The sequence below is a fragment of the Mirounga angustirostris genome, unplaced genomic scaffold (assembly GCF_029215605.1).
Source record: "Mirounga angustirostris isolate CCGP_5_RB_7025 unplaced genomic scaffold, mMirAng1.0.hap1 SCAF_1, whole genome shotgun sequence".
Taxonomy (NCBI): Eukaryota; Metazoa; Chordata; class Mammalia; order Carnivora; family Phocidae; genus Mirounga; species Mirounga angustirostris.
The window spans coordinates 36828829-36849560 of record NW_026991709.1 but is presented as its reverse complement, the minus strand read 5'-3'; the positions used below and the strand labels follow the sequence as shown (position 1 = coordinate 36849560).

General features: G+C 32.6%; 1 pseudogene; it reads left to right on the top strand.

The window, feature by feature from the left end:
* Positions 1–11300: 11300 nt before the first annotated feature.
* Positions 11301–11395, top strand: LOC123835107 (U2 spliceosomal RNA; annotated as a pseudogene).
* Positions 11396–20732: the final 9337 nt, after the last annotated feature.

The following is a 20732-nucleotide window of genomic DNA, read 5'->3' as shown; positions in this document are numbered from 1 at the left end:
CATGCCTTGGGGACATACCTGTTCCAGAAGATAGCATTGAAAGTGCCACATTACACTTCTGTGGGATCTCTGCTAATAGCACTTGGGAATTGTGTTAGTTAAGTCATTTTAGATAATACATTTATTGTCACTGGATCCAATTGTCGGGTATTGAGTTATCAGTTCTTAGAAGATAAAGATTTTGAAGAGGTATGGGAGGAAAGAGAACATTTTATAAAATGTTACAATGAAGCTGAGAATGACCTTTGAATAGTAGGAGTGTTAGTATGTTAAAAATTTGTAATGGACAGTTAAGGGAGTTACCAGAGAGAGAGAAACACGTGAGCTTGCCAAGCAAGGATTGCAGTAGAGTTTTTGTCTTTATCAAATAAACTTAAAGGAACAAGTTACAGTTAAAGTTTGAATGGGAGAGCCTGCCATTGTTGTTCCACATTGGATTGTTGCTGTTTGCATTCCTTTGTTGAGCCTACATCTTCATAAGCTCTTTAGCAAGTGTATGTAGAACACCTACGTCTTCATAAGTTTTTTAGCAGGTATATGTTGAACACCTCTGTTCATGGTCAAGACAGGATCAGAGGCCATGGATACTGACAATTGATTCGTCTGTTTTCCTCTGTCTTTTTCCATGACTATATCTACTGCCTCATCTTGATTTATAAACAAAACCTGGAAAACCTACAAAAATAAGTGTTTTGTGGTTTATCTAGGAATAATACAGAAAATATTGCTTTTATTTTTGGTGAAGAAAATCAATTTTGTATAATTTATTTCAACCTAAATAAAATGTGAATTTTGTTAAAAAAAAAAATATCCATTCAGGTCCACTGAATGCCCACTTTTAATCAGATTTTTTTTTTCATATTGAGTTGCCTGAGTTTTTTATATATTTGGGATGTTAACCCTTTATAGGGTATATCATTTGCATATATCTTCTCCCATTCAGTATGTTGTCTTTTCCTTTTATTGATGGTATCCTTTGTTTATGCATAAGCTTTTCAGTTTGATATATTGTTTGTATATGAGAATTATATATGAAAATTTGTTTATTTTTGCTTTTGTTTTCTTAACTTGAAGACACAGATACAAAAAATATTGCCAACACTGACATCAAAGAGCTTACTGTCTGTTTTCTTCTAGGAGTTTTATGGTTTCAGATCTCAATAAGTCTTCAATCCATTTTCAATTTGTTTTTGTATGTAGTGTAAGAAAGTGGTCTAGTTTCATTCTTTTGTGTGTAGCTGTTCAGTCTTTTTCCCATAATACATTATTTCTTCCTTCATCGTAGATTAATTGACCATACGAGTATGGTTTCATTTCTGGGCTCTTTATTTGGTTCTGTTGATCTTTGTGTCTGTTTTATGTGCCAGTACCATACCATTTTGATTACTATAGCTTTGTAGTGTAGTTTGAAACCCAGCAGCATGATACCTCCACTTTTTTTTTTTTTCCCCTCGAAATTGCTTTGGCTATTCAAGGTCTTATGCAGTTCTATACAGATTTTAGGATTATTTTGTCTAGTTCTGTGAAAAAACCATCATTGTTATTTTGATAGAGATTACATTGGATCTGTAAACTCCTTTGAGTAGTATGAACATTTTAACAATATTAATTCTTCTAATCCATGGGCACAGTATATCCTTCCATTTATTTGCATTATCTTCAGTTTCTTTCATCAGTGTCTTCCAGTTTTCAGAGTACAGGTCTTTTACCTCGTTGATTAAATTTATTTCACATATTTTATTTTTTTGATGCAGTTGTAAATGGAATTGTTTTCTTAATTTTTCATTCTGATAGTTCATTATTAGTGTATAGAAATACAATAGATGTCTGTATATTGCTTTTTTATCCTACAACTTTTCTGAATTCATTTATTAGTTCTAAGTGAAAAATTCTGAGAACAAAACTAAACCTTGGCTGACCTTCCCCAGCTTATATATCTGTATGCTAATTATTCCTTCACAATATCCATCTTGCAGTGTTCTCACATTGAAAAGTTTTTAATGAAGGCTTAAACTAATTGATTTTGATTTAGTTTTTCTCATCCCATAGATTTAATGCCTGGAAAGTACTGATAAGGGTAGGACATGCCAAAAACACTATTTCTCCCTTATTTTAGGCCTCTGTGGCTGGAAACTGGGTGAGTTCTTCACCTGTCTAGTATTCTACCCTTTTGTGTTAGTATGATACTCAAGGCTTTATATCATCACTATTGTCATCATCATCCTTGAATGAGATTCCTCTACTTGTTTTTTTCACTGCTAGGACCCATTAAGGTGAGGCAAGAGTGTTAGGATTTGATTAGGGGGAGCTTACTTGTATTTTTCATTTCTCACCACTGGAAGGCAATAGACAACTGTCAGCTGGAAAGCTTACACCAAGCTGGTGCCCCATTTGTATAGGTGCCCACACCCCACTTATTTCAATGCTTCAAGGCATTTCACAAGAAAATTTAAAATCAGAGTAGCCACTGTGAGGAAATTTTGGTGTAAAAAATTTTATTTGAGAGGCATCTTAAGACAAAAATGGTAGAAATCTGGTAGGAAGATTGCATAGCCAGATCTATCTAAAAGATAGATCACTTGAGAGAGAGATTATTTTACTTAAATAAGCTTTAATAACTCTTCTGTGTGAATTAGTTTTTGTGTTTGTTCAGGTCTCAAAATGGGCTTTCTGCTTGTAATCATTCTTTCTTGCAGAGGGAAGATAATTCGTTTGTAACAATGATAATTCCACATTTGTCTAAAATAAGATCCTTTATTTTCCTTCTCTTTGGATATTTTGAATATTAATCAGATTTTTTTGTTATTATGGTTATAATCTAAGGATATATACATATCTAGATACACATTTGAAAGTTTAATAAAGAAAACAAAATAATTTTGCTGTTATATTTTGTTTAAAAAATGATCTGTGTTTAAAAAATCTTTAGCTGAGCATGTAATAGCCTTGTTAGCTAGTTACTAGATGAGAAAAAGAGCTCTCTATCTAAATAAGAGTACTTCTAAAAATAATCTAAAGTGTCACTCACTTTAGTTTATGTATACTTGTAAATTATACTAATAGTTTGCATCCTATGTCTGATAAGTATATGAATCTTTGAACAAATTAGCATTATTTAATTATATTGATGTAAAAATTGCTGTCATCTTCTACATCTTATTATGTAAAATTAATGTCAGCCTACTTTTCTAGTATATGCAACACCAAGATTACAATTTTTATTTAATTTTAATAAATTTTCTACAATGATTTCTGAGAGTCTAATGAATTGTCATTTTTTCACAAATATTTAAGATTTTGGAATATAAAAAATTGTTTTCAAGTAAACTTGTGAAAATGGATGTCTTTTAAATAAGGTTAATCTCAAGGCTCCTGGGTGGCTCAGCTGATTAAGCATCTGTCTTTGGCTCAAGTCATGATCTGGGGTCCTGGGATCAAGCCCCGCATTGGGCTCCCTGCTCAGCTTCTCCCTCTCCCTCTGCCTGCTCCCCCTGCTTGTGATTTCTCTCTCTCTCAAATAAATGAATAAAAGATTTAAAAATAATAAATTTAAGAAAATTTAAAAGGTTAATTTCATGAATAAATTCTTAAAACATTACAAATAAGAGCAGAACTTTTTATTTCAATTATAATTTTCATATTTTAATTAATTTTAAGTCACACTAATGTAATGTACTTTCTTTCAAAGTAAGAAAAGCATTATAAACTTAATGTCTAAACTTTTTATTTACCCTATTCTTATATATTGTAGAATATGCAAATGCTTTTTGATAATGCTATATTTGTGTGTGTATTTTTCTTGTCACCTTAACATTTGTATAGTTGATTTAAAATATATGGTCACAAAGATAAAAAATTAAGGAGTTTGTGATTTTCTGTCTTGTAGTTTTCTCTTTCTTTGATTGGAAGAAACAAGAATTGATAACTGGTTAAAGGTGTTATTTAATAAAAAGTATCTGAGACTATGCTTAGTATAATAATTACAGAGATACGTGAATATATGCAAGATAATAGATATGGTTTGTATATTTCTCAAATAAATCATTACAGTTAATTGATATGGGAATTGTACTATAAATATGCATTGCTTTAATATGTTGATAAAGTCATTTATATGTTAAGCTAAAAGTATGATTTCAAAGGTATGATTAATATACCTTAATATAAAAACCATGAATATGGGCACCTGAGTGCCTCAGTTGGTTAAGCATCTGCCTTCGGCTCAGGTCATGATCTCTGAGCCCTGGGATGGAGCCCCATGTTGGGCTCCCTGCTAGGCGGGGTGTCTGCTTCTCTTTCTCCCTCTCCCTTTGCCTCTCCCACTGCTCATGCTCTCCCTCTCTCTCTCAAATAAATAAAATCTCTTAAAAAAATGAATATGTTAAAATTTTGATTTTTTTAAAGATTTTTTCATTTATTTTACAGAGAAAGAGAGAGAGCAAGTGGGGGGGAGGAGCAGAGGGAGAGAATCTTCAAGCCGACTCTCCGCTGAGCACTGAATCCAATGCAGATTCCATCCCACAAACCATGAGATCATGACCCAAGAGATCATGACCTGAGCTGAAACTGAGTCAGTTGCTTAACCAACTAAGCCACCCAGGTGCCCCTAAAATTTTGATTTATTTTGATTCAATATTATTCTCTTTATTCATAAGGATAAGTATATAATTTTAATGTAAAATATTACTTGATATATAGAAAAGATTAGAATTTGTTTCTGTAAAACAAAGTTATTATCTGCCAAGAAAATAATATGTTTTTTAAAGTTATGTTCCTAATAATCATTGTTCCCAATGCTGTGATTTTCCAGTAACTATTTATTCTAGTTAATTTTTCTCAAATATTACTTTCCTATATTCAAGACTAAATTCAAAAGAGTATGAAGGGTAGTAGAGTATGTCACCCCAAAATCTGACTGTAGGAGTTCAGGACATGCCACCCTACAATATGCCACTTTGGTATTTTATTTTCAGATGTGGGTCTTGGAAAACAGCAAATGCAGGGAGAGGCTTTCTCTGAATTCCACTTATCTGCCTAAAGATAGCACCTCCAAAAGGAACTCAATTGTCAGAATCCCCTCCTCTGGAGTTTGTCAACCAGGGAAGACTGTTATCTCAGGAGTGGACACTAGAAGTCACACTGCCCTCAGACAAATACTGTTACAAACTATCATATTTCCCATCTACTTCTCTAAGGGCCCATTCAGTTTTCCTAAAAACCATGTCCTCTCTTCAAGAAGCCTATACCCACCCACCCCCATTTTCCTTTCCCTATTAAGATAGTAAATACTATCCTAAATTTTAAAGCTATCTCTTTGAATTATTCCTTTTTTTTCTGGCTATCCCCTAATGTATACATGTGGTATACATGTTATTAAATTTCTGTTGTTTTCCTCTTGTTAATCTTTTTTTTTTTTTTTGTAGGAGTCTCAGCTAAGTACTCAGAGAGTAGAGGAAAAATTATTTTTCCTTCCCTATTATAGGTACAACTATTAAGATACTCTTTATTTATAAAACTCTTTTTGGGTTTCCTGGAATAGTCACCAAGTAACAAGAAGACTTGCTTCTTTGCTTTTTAAAAAGAAGAATAAAAATGATTAAGTTTGTTTGTTATTCTCCAAATTTTAAGTAAGTTCTAACTACGGTGAGAATTCTATCTTTACTAAATGAGGGGGGAAAAAAACTAACAGATGATGAGAGAAATGCAGTCTTCATAGTTTTATTATGTGAAAGTAAGATATATTAATATAAATATGTTTCAATAATTGTATACTTCAGTAAGTGTATGCTTCTTAGGTTAAAAGAAACATACTCAAATTCAAGTATACAAACTGGTACAAAAACTGTCTATCAGTTAAATTTTGTTTCTAAATATTAATAATGTATCTTGTGAACAATAGTGGCGATTATTTATTTGGTTTTATTATTACATCAAAGGCCCTGGAGATTGGTCAGTGTCTTCCCTGTTTATACCTGATGACTTCCAGGGTAATTATTGAATGAATCATTATAAGTTAATTGCATGTTATTCCTCTACAGAGGATTCCTTACTTCTCCATGCTCTTAATGCTGGGTAACAAAATAATAGAAGGAAACTGGCCAAAATCTTAAATTAGCATTGATAGGGCAATTTCACTTAAAAATTTTGAAAATAGTTCTACCACGTTTCCCATCTGCCAAACTTACCTGACAAAATTGTCAAGATGAGACATAGTAAGAACCAATGCATAAAGATCATTTGAACATTTGCAAATGCATTTTAAACAATTGCCTTCATCCAGTGGATTTGTTTTCTAGGCTGGGACTAGGAAAGATAAGTGGGAAATTAAGGTGACATGTCAGGGTCTATTAATGATCCTACTTCTAATGTTTCTTAGCAGAGTAGTCCCATATTTTATGCTTCCCAAAGTCTTAAATGTTTCTATGTAACTGCTAACTGCTAACTCAAGAGATGATCTCGCCACCATCAATAGAAAATCAAAATACCATATTTGAGTCATCCCTCGAGAATCTTAACATCCGAATGCTTCTCCTTATCTCCTATTGCTAAATGCAAATTAAGTAGCCAATGGTTGTTAAACTAAGGTCCCATCTTCCTGTTCCTACATCCTGTGTCATGATTAACATAACTCATTTTCCCCATATTTCCCAAGAATCTGAGCAGTGAACAGCTCTCAGTACAATACTAAACTTTAAGTGGCCCTTTTCAATCAGCCCTGTAAAATCTTTTGGCTGCTTGCTCCCTGAAAAATTTTCATTTTTAGCTGCTTTCCATTTTGCAGCATCTTTAAATGCTTGAGTTAATGACTTTTATTTGTTTCTTTTTCTTCTTTCAGTGTAATATTTACCTTACAGAATTGTTGTAAATGTAAAATATGTATACACATTATTTAGCACAGAAGAGGCTTTATAGATGATCTTCCAAAGATGGTAGTAATACTGTTGTTGCAATAATTAAAACAACATCCGTAACCTGATTTCATTGGATGGTGATGATGATGGTACCAATGAAGTCTAGAAAGGTAAACAGTAAGTAATTAGGTAACAACTCAGAACAGTGAATTTTTTGAGTATAGACCAAACCCAAAAAGAGGACAACATTGCCAACAGCAAATTGAAACATAAAATAGTAGATTACTTAGGAGATTTTAAATTATTATTGTCATTAGTAATGTTGTACAGTGTTGCAGATTTCAGGTCATTGTTTCTTTACTGATGCTCCTCCCTAAGTGTCCTGCAGACATTTGTAAGGAGAGTGAATTTTATAGATTTGTTTCCATGACAAACCTGTAGAAACAAACCAGGTCTTTTCTGCCATATAAGCCTCTGACATTCGATTAGAAATAATAGCAAAGCAATTTTTTTTTCCTCATTGTAACAGGGAAAGTCTAAAAATTTGTAGTCTTGTCCTTTGATACCAAGTTTTGTAGTGTTAAGTAAAGGACTTGCACATTTTTGAGAAAATGTTTAGATTCAGAGAGTGGATTCATTTTTTAAAAAATTCTCAAGGAAACAGTCTGTGAAACTCCAAACCACTGAAAAGCCAACCTTGCCTTGAGGTCACAGACCCATTAGCACTTGTTCAGGGTCCCATTCTTTTCCCAGGAGATCAGGCTTGGCAAAGAAGAAATCAGTGATCATTAATTCTTTGCATTTGTAAGAGAAATTGCTTTTGAACTTAATTCTTAACTCAATCCACCTGAGATCTAGATTTCTTAAGTGAATTGACCTTTAGTGTGGTAGCCAGTCTTTATAGAACTGTATACCAGTTCAAGTTTTAGAGAGGTTGGATCTGTTCTTAGTGGAGTTATCTCTTGACTTCAAGAGGTCAATGTGGGTTAAAATTTACTAGGGCAAGCAGTTTCTAAAGGATCTTTTGAATTTGATTGTCTGAAGATTTACTGGGAAATGTTACCATATCTCTTTTTATTATAAATTAATTGAACCACATATGTAAGTGGATTGAGTTAATTCAGATTATTCAAATTATTCAGATAAAGTGATTGCAAATTAAACAGTAAGGTTTTTGTTTGTTTATAAGTACAAAATTTTGTTTAGGTTTTTTGATGCTAACAAGATTTTTTAGCTTCTCTCTTACATGACTATAATTAATTACCTTCTTTCCTGTAAATGCATATTATTCCTTTATTGAAAGGGTGAGGTTTTTTTTTTTTTACCATCTGTAGACTGACCTTGGCAGCTTGCTGGACTGGATAGATTCCACAGAATGACAGTGTAGCTAGGTCATAAGCAGTTTCACAGCTTTTGCCTGGACCTCTTGGAATGCTTTTTCTTGGAAAACTTGTACTAGGAAACATAGCCAGCATATTAAAAGTTGGAATCATTCAGGCCATTTGGAAGAAGAGATACCATGTGGAGAGAGAAAAAAGCTAAGAGACAACAAGGCACTAGATATAAGAGCTAAAAAGTCCTCTTTTTTTTTTTAAAGATTTTATTTATTTATTTGAGACAGAGAGAATGAGAGACAGAGAGCATGAGAGGGAGGAGGGTCAGAGGGAGAAGCAGACTCCCTGCCGAGCAGGGAGCCCGATGCGGGACTCGATCCAGGGACTCCAGGATCATGACCTGAGCCGAAGGCAGTCGCTTAACCAACTGAGCCACCCAGGCGCCCAGTCCTCTTTTTTTTTTAAGATTTTATTTATTCATTTGAAAGAGAGAAAGAAAGAAAGAGCACAAGCAGGGGGAGAGGCAGAGGGACAGGGAGAAGCAGACTCCCTGCTGAGCTGGGAGCCCAACACAGGCCCGGATCCCAGGACCCCAGGAAAATGACCTGAGCCGAAGGCAGACGCTTAACCATCTGAGCCATCCAGGGTCCCCTAAAAAGTCCTCTTTTAAGTGGATTCTGCAGCCTCAGCCACAACAGAAACCCAATCCCTGAGCCACAAAATTATGAGCAAAATAAAATAGTTATATAGAGTGACTAAATGTTGGGCTGATTTTAATGAGATTGATAACTGTAATAGAATTTGGTAGTCAGTCTTATTCTATAACAAAAGCTAAAACAAGTTGCATTGCTTTGAGATTGTCAGTCAGAATTTGTTAGTGCTTTGAGGATGCTTCTGATGATTATTTTGAAGGTGAGTGAGGAAATGTTATTGGAGCCTGGAGAAGGGGACTTTACAATGTAGTAGAAGGAATTTTGGCAACATTGTCACCTGTGGTAAAGTGGAAAACAGAAAGGGTAAATAATAAACCTTTGTTCTGGCTTGGGAAATTTCCAGGTAGTATCTAGAAAGTTCCAGTTGTCTCTTCTAGATGCCTGTTTATAAAATAGAGATGGGAGATCAACTAAAGAAGGAACCATTCCATTTTTGAGGAGAATTTAAAAAAAATTTACAGGAGGACCCAGGACTTGCTTGTTTTAGAAAATTTTCATCTCCATTACCTCTTAGCTAAAAATTATCAAGGTAAAAAGTAGTCTCACAGAAAGAATCAAATTTAATATGGTACAAATAGAGTAGGCTTGGGGTCAATTTTATAAAAGAATGGTTCCAAGATCCTATGTTGATACCTCTGGAAGATGTAAGGCCATCCCTGTTAGGACTTCTTAGAATCTTACAAGAGTATCCTTAGGCCCCCTTTGCCATAAAAGCATGCCTCTAAGAATCTTAAGGACATGCCACACTGACCCTTTTAACTAGACAAAAACACTTGTAAGAATCTTAAGGAAATATTGCATAGCAACTTGACTTTTGAGCCAAGGCAGAGCAGAGCTTGTCTTGAAAAGAAATGTGGAAATGATTTTCATATAATGGAGTAGATTAAAATCTGATACACTACAAGCTCACAAAGTCTTAAACCCATTATATCATCTTAGATGAAAAGGAGCAGAGATAATATAAAATGCAAATAAGTCTTTGAACTTCTTTATGCAGGAAAGAGGCTGAAAAGCTTATTTCATTATGATTATGGTCTCCATTTCTTATGGAAAAGAAGGACAGAATCAAGAACTCAGAACATGGAACAAAGAGACATGGAAAATTGTCACTGGAACCATAATCAAGAAATTGGAGACATGGACCAGTGGCTATAAAAGTGGCTATGAAAGATAAACCATTTTAAAGGGTAAAATATCCTCTTTATCATAGAGAGAAAAAGGTTAATACACACAGAAACACCAACTATGTAAGTGAGAAAGCCATCTCAGAAGTGGATCATCTAGCCCTAGTCATGCCAAAGAAACTGTCTAGCTGAGCCCTCTCAATGTTTGATCCATAAAATTATAAACAAAGTAAAATAGTTGCTTTAACACACTTGGGGCGCCTGGGTGGCTCAGTTGGTTAAGCGTCTGCCTTCTGCTCAGGTCATGGTCCCAGGGTCCTGGGATTGAGCCCCGCATCAGGCTCCCTGCTCAGTGGGAAGCCTGCTTCTCCCTCTCCCGCTCCCCCTGCTTGTGTTCCCTCTCTCCCTGTGTCTCTCTCTGTCAAATAAATAAATAAAATCTTTAAAAAAAAAAAAACCACACACTTAAGATTTGGAGTAATTTATTATACATCAATAAATAAATATGTAATTGGAGCTTTCCTTTCTTTACTATATTTAATAGTATAATTAGTATGATTATGAATTAATCTGGGTTTCTCCCTTGAATTAGTAGAATATAAGATTTAAATCAGAGCTGTAATCCTCAACCCCCCTCAGGGTTTCACAGCATAAACAAAGTTACTATATGTTCTCAACAAAGTAGTGTTAAATGAATGAGCTCCTTGAACTTCTGCTTTTGAGAAGACATTCACAGCACAGTTATTGGTTGTTAACTCTTATCATCCTAAAGATAGGCCCTTTGATAAGTCATTTGGAATTTGGTGCTTACTATGTTCCAGGCACAGTTTTACTATTATCCTCACGGTAACCCTTGTTGACATTATTATTGTTGAAAGTTAGGTTCCTGGCGATAGGTTAGCAAGAAGGATGTTTATAAGAGACCGTTCTTAAGATCAGCATCTCTGAAAGGAAGAAAATTGAAGCAGGAGTAAAGAGAGGGAGATGACTTGACATATACTTTCACCAGCAGTGTTGGTTCACACCATGGAGAGCACTGGAGTTGACTTCATCTAGTCAAATCAACCCAGTGCTTTCTGAGACTATTGTAATTATTTATTATAATTATTTGTGAATACCAAATAAATTTGACAAGACCAACTAGCATAAATGTTATCAGAAAAGTTGATAAATTAAAAAAAAATCACAGAAAAGTCCCAAAATATGCAAGTGAAAAGAACAATTGAATACCAAGATTCATGATTTTAAAATAACTTCTATATAATATTTTTTAATTTTATCGCTTCTCGGCCTTTTGGCTAAGATCAAGTGTAATATTTTTTAATTTAAAAAAATTAATAAAATTGCTTGCAATCTGGAAAGCTGCATCTTATTTGTAATAAATTTTAAAATATTATCACTTTCAGTCAATTGTCTCTATGTATTTTTATAATTGAGAAAACAGTATGTAGTTCTGAGTTACCTGGAAATCTCAGGATAGTGCTAGTTGATAATTGTGCTAATATTCTCAATCCTAATTTTTAATCATACGGAAATGCAAAAAATTCAACTCAGTATTTTCAGACTTTTTACCTTTATTCAGAGAACCTTTTAAAAATGGTATATTTTCAACCTAAAATTTTTTGAATAAGCTTTTTTTTAATATTTATTTTTAAAGTGTTGCCAAATTTGGATGTGACAAGTTTTAGGCCACCTCAATAGAATTCTGTCTCACTAATATAAATTTATACAGTTAAAAAATAGAACCTATATCAAAGTTTTTTTCTCAAAATGTATGGCAAAGGACAGTTACAGGATTTCAGAATTAAAATTGTATCTTATTTAAACTCTCATTAATCATTCAATTTGTTTCCTCTCTTACTTTTTGTGGCAATAAATTTCAGTGTATTTCTATAATATAGTCTTGTTTACAAGCTTTATTTTCAATAATTCTCTAAAACTAAAAAAGAAATGACTTCTTTTGATTTCTTATTTATTGAATTCTTTGAAGATTTCCAACTGATTTTGAAACAAATGTGATCAAATGTAGAGGACTCACTTATAAAAGGTTCAATAGAATGATTGTCTATTCAAGTTGATTTACGAAATACCTTTTTGCAATTTCAAAACTTTCTAAAATTTAATTGATGCCAGGCGGTGAAGTGTGAAAGTGTATTGGCAAGCTAAAGAAATGATGATGATGGTGATGATGATGATGATTAAACATCAGCTTCATTACAAAAAGTTATGTATTTCAGTGACTTGTATATGCAAATTTTAACAATTATAGATTCTGTTTCAATTGCAAAAATATCACTGCTCATTTGGATGCAGTTATGAATTATTCATTCACATGACCAATTTCAACAACATTGGCTACATAGAATTTGTAATTTAGAAAAAAAAATGTTCTTACCATAATTCTATGAGTCACCAAAATTTGTTTTGTTAGTGTCAATATTATTACTGATAGTGTTACTACATATACAATGAATTTTATTCAGTGTACAACTTTTTAACTGAATTTATACAACTTTAAAACCATGCTCAGTGAACTTCCAAAAGCTTTACTTTTATTTAATTTATTGGATAAAACATTAAATTATTATTTGAATAATATATGTTTTTCTATTTGAAACATCTATTAGTATGAATCTGACACAATTTAAGTTTTGTGAATAGCTTCTGTTGCTAATATAATTGATGCTATAGCAGTAATTAAGATTTTTTTTTTACTTTCAAAAAACACTGGGAGTCAAAAAGACCAAAATTAATTTGGAAGAATAATTATTTATTAAGAAATAAGTCATAATTTATAGTGATACAGAAATGCATATTCTGCATTTGCATATGTTAAAATATCATTTTTCATGTTTTCAGGTTTCATAAAACATTTCTGTTTAGTTCTTAATTTTTATTTGATTTCATCATAAGTTTTTTAACTACTGACACTTGAAAGCCAAATTTAAAAATGACATCAAACATAAACCATTGCAGATTTACACGCTCATAGAATTGACTAAACTGCTTTTACAAAAGTACTTGTATTTGTTCTATGGTGGTACTACTCACTTTATTTCCCACATATGTTTCACATATGTCTAATGTATAATTTTCCACATTTCCTACTGACTGCACTAACTGGTAGCTTGGCAGCTTCCTGCATCTCACAAGGGTGGCATAGGCCATGGCAGAGTTGGCTGGTACGGCTGGTTTACAAGGACATCATGTTTGAATAATTTTCCTACTGCTATATAGGGAGTTGGCTGCTCCTAGCTTATCCCATCACTTAGCACTATATTTTTATCAGCAAGTGCCCTCAGGAAAAGAATGATGAGTTATCTTTGCTCATTTTTCAAATTTAATCATGTTAAATTGATAACTCTTACTGCACATGTATCATATACACTACTAGATGATGCCATTTGATGAGTGGAATAGTTAATGGTCTACTAAACCAATTCTGGATAATTTTATCTAATTCCTAATACTACTACTTCATTTTTTTTTTAGAAAATGAAAAATATGGGATAATTCCTAAGGTGGACAAATGCTCTTCCAGGAAAACAGACATAAACTAGGACTTTACAAGGCAAACAGAAAATCCCATCAGACTATTTATAAAAAACCTGCAGAGTATCATAACTATTTGTAAAGGTATGATATTGAAGAGAGATGAGATTTAGTCAATGTATGTTCTCAGAAATTGAACAAAGGGGAAGGGCTAGGAACTATGTATTTAGGTTTTGGTTAAAGGAATGAAATATATTCTAACAGTTGGAGCTATCCAAACATAAAGTTTAATATGTTGAAAGTTAACATTTTATATTTGTAGAAATATTCAGGTAGAGGATAGATGAATATCTACTATTAATGCTGTGGAGGAGATTACTAATTTGGGTAGGAGTTTGGAAACAGTGCCCTCTGCACAATCTACAGGTTTTTATTACCTACAATGAACAGTAATGTGCATTGGTATCCCACTACAATGCAATTTACTTTACAGTAGATTCAGTAAAAGTTATTCAACTATGGCTTCACGCTAAAAGGTAATGAGGCAATCAAATGAACCTGTTCTAATTTGTCCTGCTTACAGAATCACCTTATAGCATGGAAAACTAAGGACAGAAAAAGGGCATGAAGTCAGTGCAGGAAATGGCAGAATTAAAGAGAAATACTAGTAGTTGAATCATTATGAAATAGTGAACTGCAATTTTTTTACTACAAAATGCAATTCAAATTTTGTAACTTTATTCTCAGTGTCAATATGTAGTCATCATTATCTTTGTCAAAATTATTTATTTAGCACCCACAAGTACATGCCAGGTACTAGATCCTGACTGAAGAAAGTTATATATATATATATATTTTTTCATATATATATATTTTTTCCATGGCCTTCTAGGCTCTCTGCCATGTGGTGCTCCTTGATTTTCAGACAGAGCATATGAAAATTTAAGGAGAGTGTGTGTGTGTGTGTGTATGTGTGTTTTACTTTACTCAATATGGATACAAGAAAAGATATGTTTTGTTTTAATTTTGGATTTTTAAATCTTTGTTAAAAAATGTGGATATTTTGGTTGATTCTAAAATATATTGAAGATTCAAATTGATTTAAGTACCATAGGTCTAATATGTTCTAATATATTTATATTCCTATATATACTAATGGTTATGTACTGAATGTGTCCTTACAAAATTCATTTGTTGAAACCCTAACCCCCAAATGTGATGGTATTAGGTGTAGAGCATATGAGTGGTGATTAGTTCATGTGGATGGAGTCCTTATGAATTATTAGTACCATTATGAAAGAGACCCCAGAGAGCTTTCTAGCACCTTCTTGAATGAAGGACACATCCAGAACTTGGCGGTCTATGAACCAGGAATCAGACCAACAGACAACAATTTGCTGGCTCCTTGATCTTGGACTTCCCAAACTCCAGAACTACGAGAAATCTCTGTTGTTTGTAAGCTACCCAGTCTAAGCTAATTTGTTATATAAGCCCCAATGTTCTGAAGCACTAACTTTTTATCTATACCATAATTATGGTATAGAAATCACTTGTTCCTCCAAAAAAACTTTTGTTCTTCCCCTCCTAAATCATCATGCAACATATATTAGAAATCATATTTATAGATACTAAAATGTTTCTTTTTTTTAAAAGATTTTGTTTATTTATTTGAGAGAGAGAGCACACAAGTTGGGGGAGGAGCAGAGGGAGAGGGACAAGCAGACTCTCTGCTGAGCGGGGAACCCAAAAACACAGGGCTTGATCCCAGGACCCTAAGATCATGACCTAAGCCAATGCTTAATCGAAGAAGTCACCTGGGTGCCCCATAAAATGTTTCTTGAATAGTTATAGATTTTAGGTTTGTTGACTGTATATTTAATAAGCTCATGAAAATAACATTTGTATATATATAAAAAATTGTCCTTATCTAAGCAAACATGAAATGATAGTTATTTAGAAGATGAATATATTTAAAATAATAGATTAAATAACTGCCTTCTTAAGTCGTTTCTATGGTGTTGTTAGGCCTATTGATATATTTTAAGCCAGTTTCAAATAGTGGCACTGACATGTGAGGGATAAATGGAGAAAATTTTTAAAATAGCCAATTTCTGGACTTCAAAAAAAATCACTTTAAAGACAGTATACAGAAGTGAAAGATAAAACTTTAGGGAAACATATTTTCTTCAATTTAAAAAAAATTGAAAAAAGAAATTACCTGCTAACTTCAATCTTTTCATAGACCCTCTTTCTCCTACTATTCTAGGCATTCTACATTAACAAATTGAGTCTGAACTTACTCTTGAAACATAACATATATAACTTATCTCATTATATCATATTGGTTACATGATTATAATTATTATAAATAGGTATCTTCCCACAGTTGCTTATCTTTGAGAATAGATGATTGTGGCTAAGTATTTAATGATGAGTTCTTAAATGGTATAGAAGTGTTATCCATTTCCCTTTCAGGTTATCCATTTTCCTTTATTCTTGAAAGTTAAAATTTTAAGGCTCTATTTTTATACATTACAAACTTTTGACATTATAGAAAATTGTACCCATTGGCAAAATTTCTCAGAAACCTGATCATGTGAAATGAAGTAATTCTAACACCTTTATTCATATTCCAGTAGACGAAACTTTCTTTACCCTCTCTACAGCTAATTCTGCCATCTGTACAATGAATTCTCTCCTCTTCCTTTATGTAAAGGACAACACATCATGAAGTACCTGCCTTCCTTTTTTCTATCATTTCTTCTTCCCCTTCAGTACATAAACCTGCTTTAAAAAAAATATTGTCTTAAAACATCTGTTCTTTTAATTTAACTTCCTTTGAGATAACCATGTTCACTTTCTTCTTAATTAAGAATCTTCTGATAAAAGTGCTCTATATCTAGTATTTCTGCCCTCTCTACTGCCTTCCATCTCTTCTTTGAACTTTCTGCAATCTAATTTTTATTATTTCAGCTTCACTGACAAACCTCTAGTAGGGCAACTGGCATCCTCTTCTTGTTCAAATGAATGGAGATGATAAGTCTCTGTGTACATCTTATTTTCTTCTCCAAAGCTTGTCCATTCATTCTTTAAATTTTGGTGTTAGTTCCTTTATTCCTCCAAACTTTTTCCTTTATTTCTGTAAAAACTCTTCCTGGATGATCTCATGTACTTGACTGTCAATTTGCTGAAGGTTACTTACATAGAAGATCTTGAAACAAGATCTGTCCTATTCCTTTTTTTTTTTTTTAACTTCGTATGAATTTCAGTAAATTAAAGGAGAGATAGAATATGTTTTTCTTTTAATATCAAAATATTGGAATGTGCCTCTTCAAAACAAATCTGTGGAATACTTTTTCTTGTTCTTCCTTTTTATTACAAGATTCAGGAAAATTAGCTCAGAAAAACATAGAAACTTGAAATCACAACTAATCTAAACATAATTTTGAAGCACATGGAAAGCATTACTCCAACTTCCCTACCATTGCTTCACCCTCCTCTTCAACATCCAAATATGCCCAAAGATTTTCAAAGATGGAGCTCTTTCTTGGACAACAAATATTATAAGTTATTTAACTAAACAACTGTCTCTCTAAATATTTCATCTTTTGATTTTTAACATTTTTGAACAACTTAATAAGTGCCAAAGAAAACAAATCTAATTATTTGTATGAAATTTTTAAATAGTTGAAGACAGAATAGATGCTGCTTTCTCAACTCATGTATGGTTCTTCTTTTCTTAATGGTTCAGTTCAATCAATAATTTTCCCATGCACAATTTTTGGTAAGCCACTAAATTTGTGGTAATTTATTACACTAGCAATAGAAGACAAATTCAGTCTACAAAAGCTGGATCATATTGAACTATTCTGTTGTTGTCTACAAATCAATGATTTTTAATAGTTGACTTAATTTTATTTTATTGACACATCTAATAATCTTATCCAAAATGGACATTAAGTTTTCCAATCAATGTTTTGTGTAATCCACTTTATTCCCCTGGTGAAAATTGGAACATTTGCTCATCTGCAGCTTTTGTTACCACTTTTTATTGACCTGGCAAGCCTTAGATGATGACAACAATAATTTGGCCATTTTATACACCTAGTTCAGTACATTGGGATCTAATTTGTTGAGATAAATAAATGTACTTTGATTTAGATTCATTTTATAATCAATATACTTAAATTGGTTTCCATAAACCAATACTGCTTCAAGTTTGTTTTTGTTTTTATTTATTTATTTTTTGTATTTGTTTTTCAGGATGAGTATCATTCTTAGACAGGAAAAAACGAAAAGAAAGAAAAATAAGAGTTGGGTCATTCATCTTCCACCATTTTCCACTCTCAGCCACAGACCACTTGTAATAAGCAATCAGCCATTCTTTCCTTGATATTTTTCTTGTACTAAATTTAATCAATTACTTGATTTTTCTATTTGACTCTTTTTCCATTACCTATTAGGCTTTAGTAATTCTTACATTGTTATTAGATGTCTCATCAGCTCTTTTATTTTATTTTGGAAATATGTGGATTTTTAAATTTCATTTAATTTTTTTTCCAAGTAACAGTTAAACTAGATAGGTTCTTCTGTGTCCATATTGGGTTCTTCCTATAATGGATTCAGTCAAAATTTTATAGTCTCAATTTCACATTTAGGACTTCTCTCCCTTAACTTGCTAAACTTGTTTTCACTTTTGGAGACTATATTATTCTCGAAAAGTAAATTTCAAGCTCTATTTTCTGGCTGTCCCAAACAGAATACCACTGCATTATAGTCATAATAGTTTTCTCCTTTGTGTAACATTATTTATTAAATGTCCTCTGTTATTAGAACACATTAATTATTTAAATAAGATAAATATAGTAAATTTAGGAAAAGTGATGAGCAAAATATGTACAGGAGAAATTTTGAAGACTATGAGTTATCCACTCTGCCTGCTAGAATTAAAATCATAGTTCCATTTAAATTTTCCAAGAGTGTTCAAAGTTTTCATAGCTTTTGTTTATTTTTTGTCCTTCCCAGATCTAAAAGAAACACTGAGATCCTTTTTTTTTTTTTTTTGGTCATGAAATTATTAATGTTATTTACTGTTGCAAATCTGTGAAAATTTACAGAGCATTTTGTTTTTGGTTCACCTTGTTAGGTATTTCATGAGAATATGTTTGTTCTGATCTTTGCTATAGTTAAATTGGCAACTTGCTGTTGCTGCTATTCTTTTTTTTTTTTTTTTTAAGATTTTATTTATTTAACAGAGAGAGACAACACAAGCACGGGAGTGGGAGAGAGAGAAGCAGGCTTCCCGCTGAGCTGGGCACCGGATGCGGGGCTCGATCCCAAGACTCTGGGATCATGACCTGAGCCAAAGGCAGATGCTTAACGACTGAGCCACCTAGGCGCCCCTGTTGCTGCTATTCTTGATATTGCACGAATTTAGCCACTCCTGAGAGCATTCTCAGAAGTTGCTGCAAAAATTTTTTTAAGTATAAAAATTACAGAGCAATGCAGGGTGATAATCATGATTTATTTCCACTTTTCTAAGAAAAACTAAAAAACACCACCAAAATTTCAAGGTCACTCAGCAGTCTTTTCACATATAATAATATTACCTCTAGTGTTGGAAAAACAAATATGTGATAAATTAAGAATATGACTATAGTCATATTTTCCAACACTAATGTTGAAATAATCTTGCAGATATCTCATTAGATCATAGTCATAGAAATATATATTTTAAAATTTATATCTTTATTTATTTTTGCAGTAATATGAAGCTATTATAGAAATTTGTGTTGAATTTCCATGTCTCTGTCCAATTTCAGAGACACTGTTACATATTTGGAATATCTTAATACATAAACAGTGATATTTATAGGGCTAAAAATTGAAAACATTGTCTAACTCTCAGTCAGTTGTTTTCTTTCTTTGAACTTATAAGAAATATTTCACATCTCATCATTTCTAGTTGCCCTCTTGAAGAAAACCCAAAGCTTTACTTACTAGCCAAAGGTAATATTTATTTCTTTAAGTCTAGATTTCTATGTCAGTTTTTATATTCAGCTAATTTCCTCAAAGAATACCAAATTTTGGATATCCCATACCCTATATTTGAAAACTTCCTCATCGTGATCTATTGAAAGTCAGCTCTTGACACAAGGGTTTCTAAAAATAACAATAAATAAATAGTAAGTCAATAAATATTCAGAAAAAAAGCAAAAGTTTTCTTTCTTTAAAAACACAAAATCAAATTTAACTATAGCAAAGATCAGAAATCAAGTATACCCACTTCACAATAACTCCTACCTTGGGGCGCCTGGGTGGCTCAGTCGGTTAAAAGTTTACCTTCGGCTCAGGTCATGATCCCAGGGTCCTGGGATGGAGCGGCGCATCGGACTCCCTGCTTAGCGGGGAGCCTGCTTCTCCCTCTCCCTCTGCCTGCCGTTCTGCCTACTTGTGCTCGCTCTCTCTGTGTCAAATAAATAAATAAAATCTTAAAAAAAAAAAGAATCTTTAAAAAAAATAATAACCCCTACCTCTATTTAAACTCTTCCTTTATAATAGCTGCATATGCACATATATTTATCCCATAATTATATTATTAACACTAATTTCTAAATTTTGAATTCTATTTTTTCAAATATTTCACAATCACTTTGAATATATAAACATCATTAATAGTTTGTGTTCATCATTATGCTTGACATTTGAAAGAACATAAACAGATATGTCATCTTTTCTAAAAATATTAGTATATTAGGCATTCTGGGTCCCAGTAAGATAATATAAGGATCATCCATCAATGCTATAATTACCTTAAATTTGCACTCCCTCAGAACCTTTTGGCCAGCACTATCTGTTTGATGCTTTGTTTAATTCAATGAATTAATCTATGGTTTTAAGGGAAGTTAACTATGTATAAATGGAAATTGAGTACTTTGGAAATCTATACATGCTACAGAGTCTATGGCTCTAATTTCAAAATGAGATATAGATGTGTTCATAAATAGGAGATGTAAGTATGTAAGTTTGATGACAGAATAACCTAAAATAAACCTCCATGTATGCCCGTGTGCATTAGGTTAAAATGAGATCAACTCATTTTAACATTCTGGAGTCTAGTCTCACAAATTTAATTTACTTCCAAGTTGCACTAGATTCCAACTAAGCACCATTTGTTCTGACAACCAAGTGGGAAAAATCAATCCTTTTGAAATAATG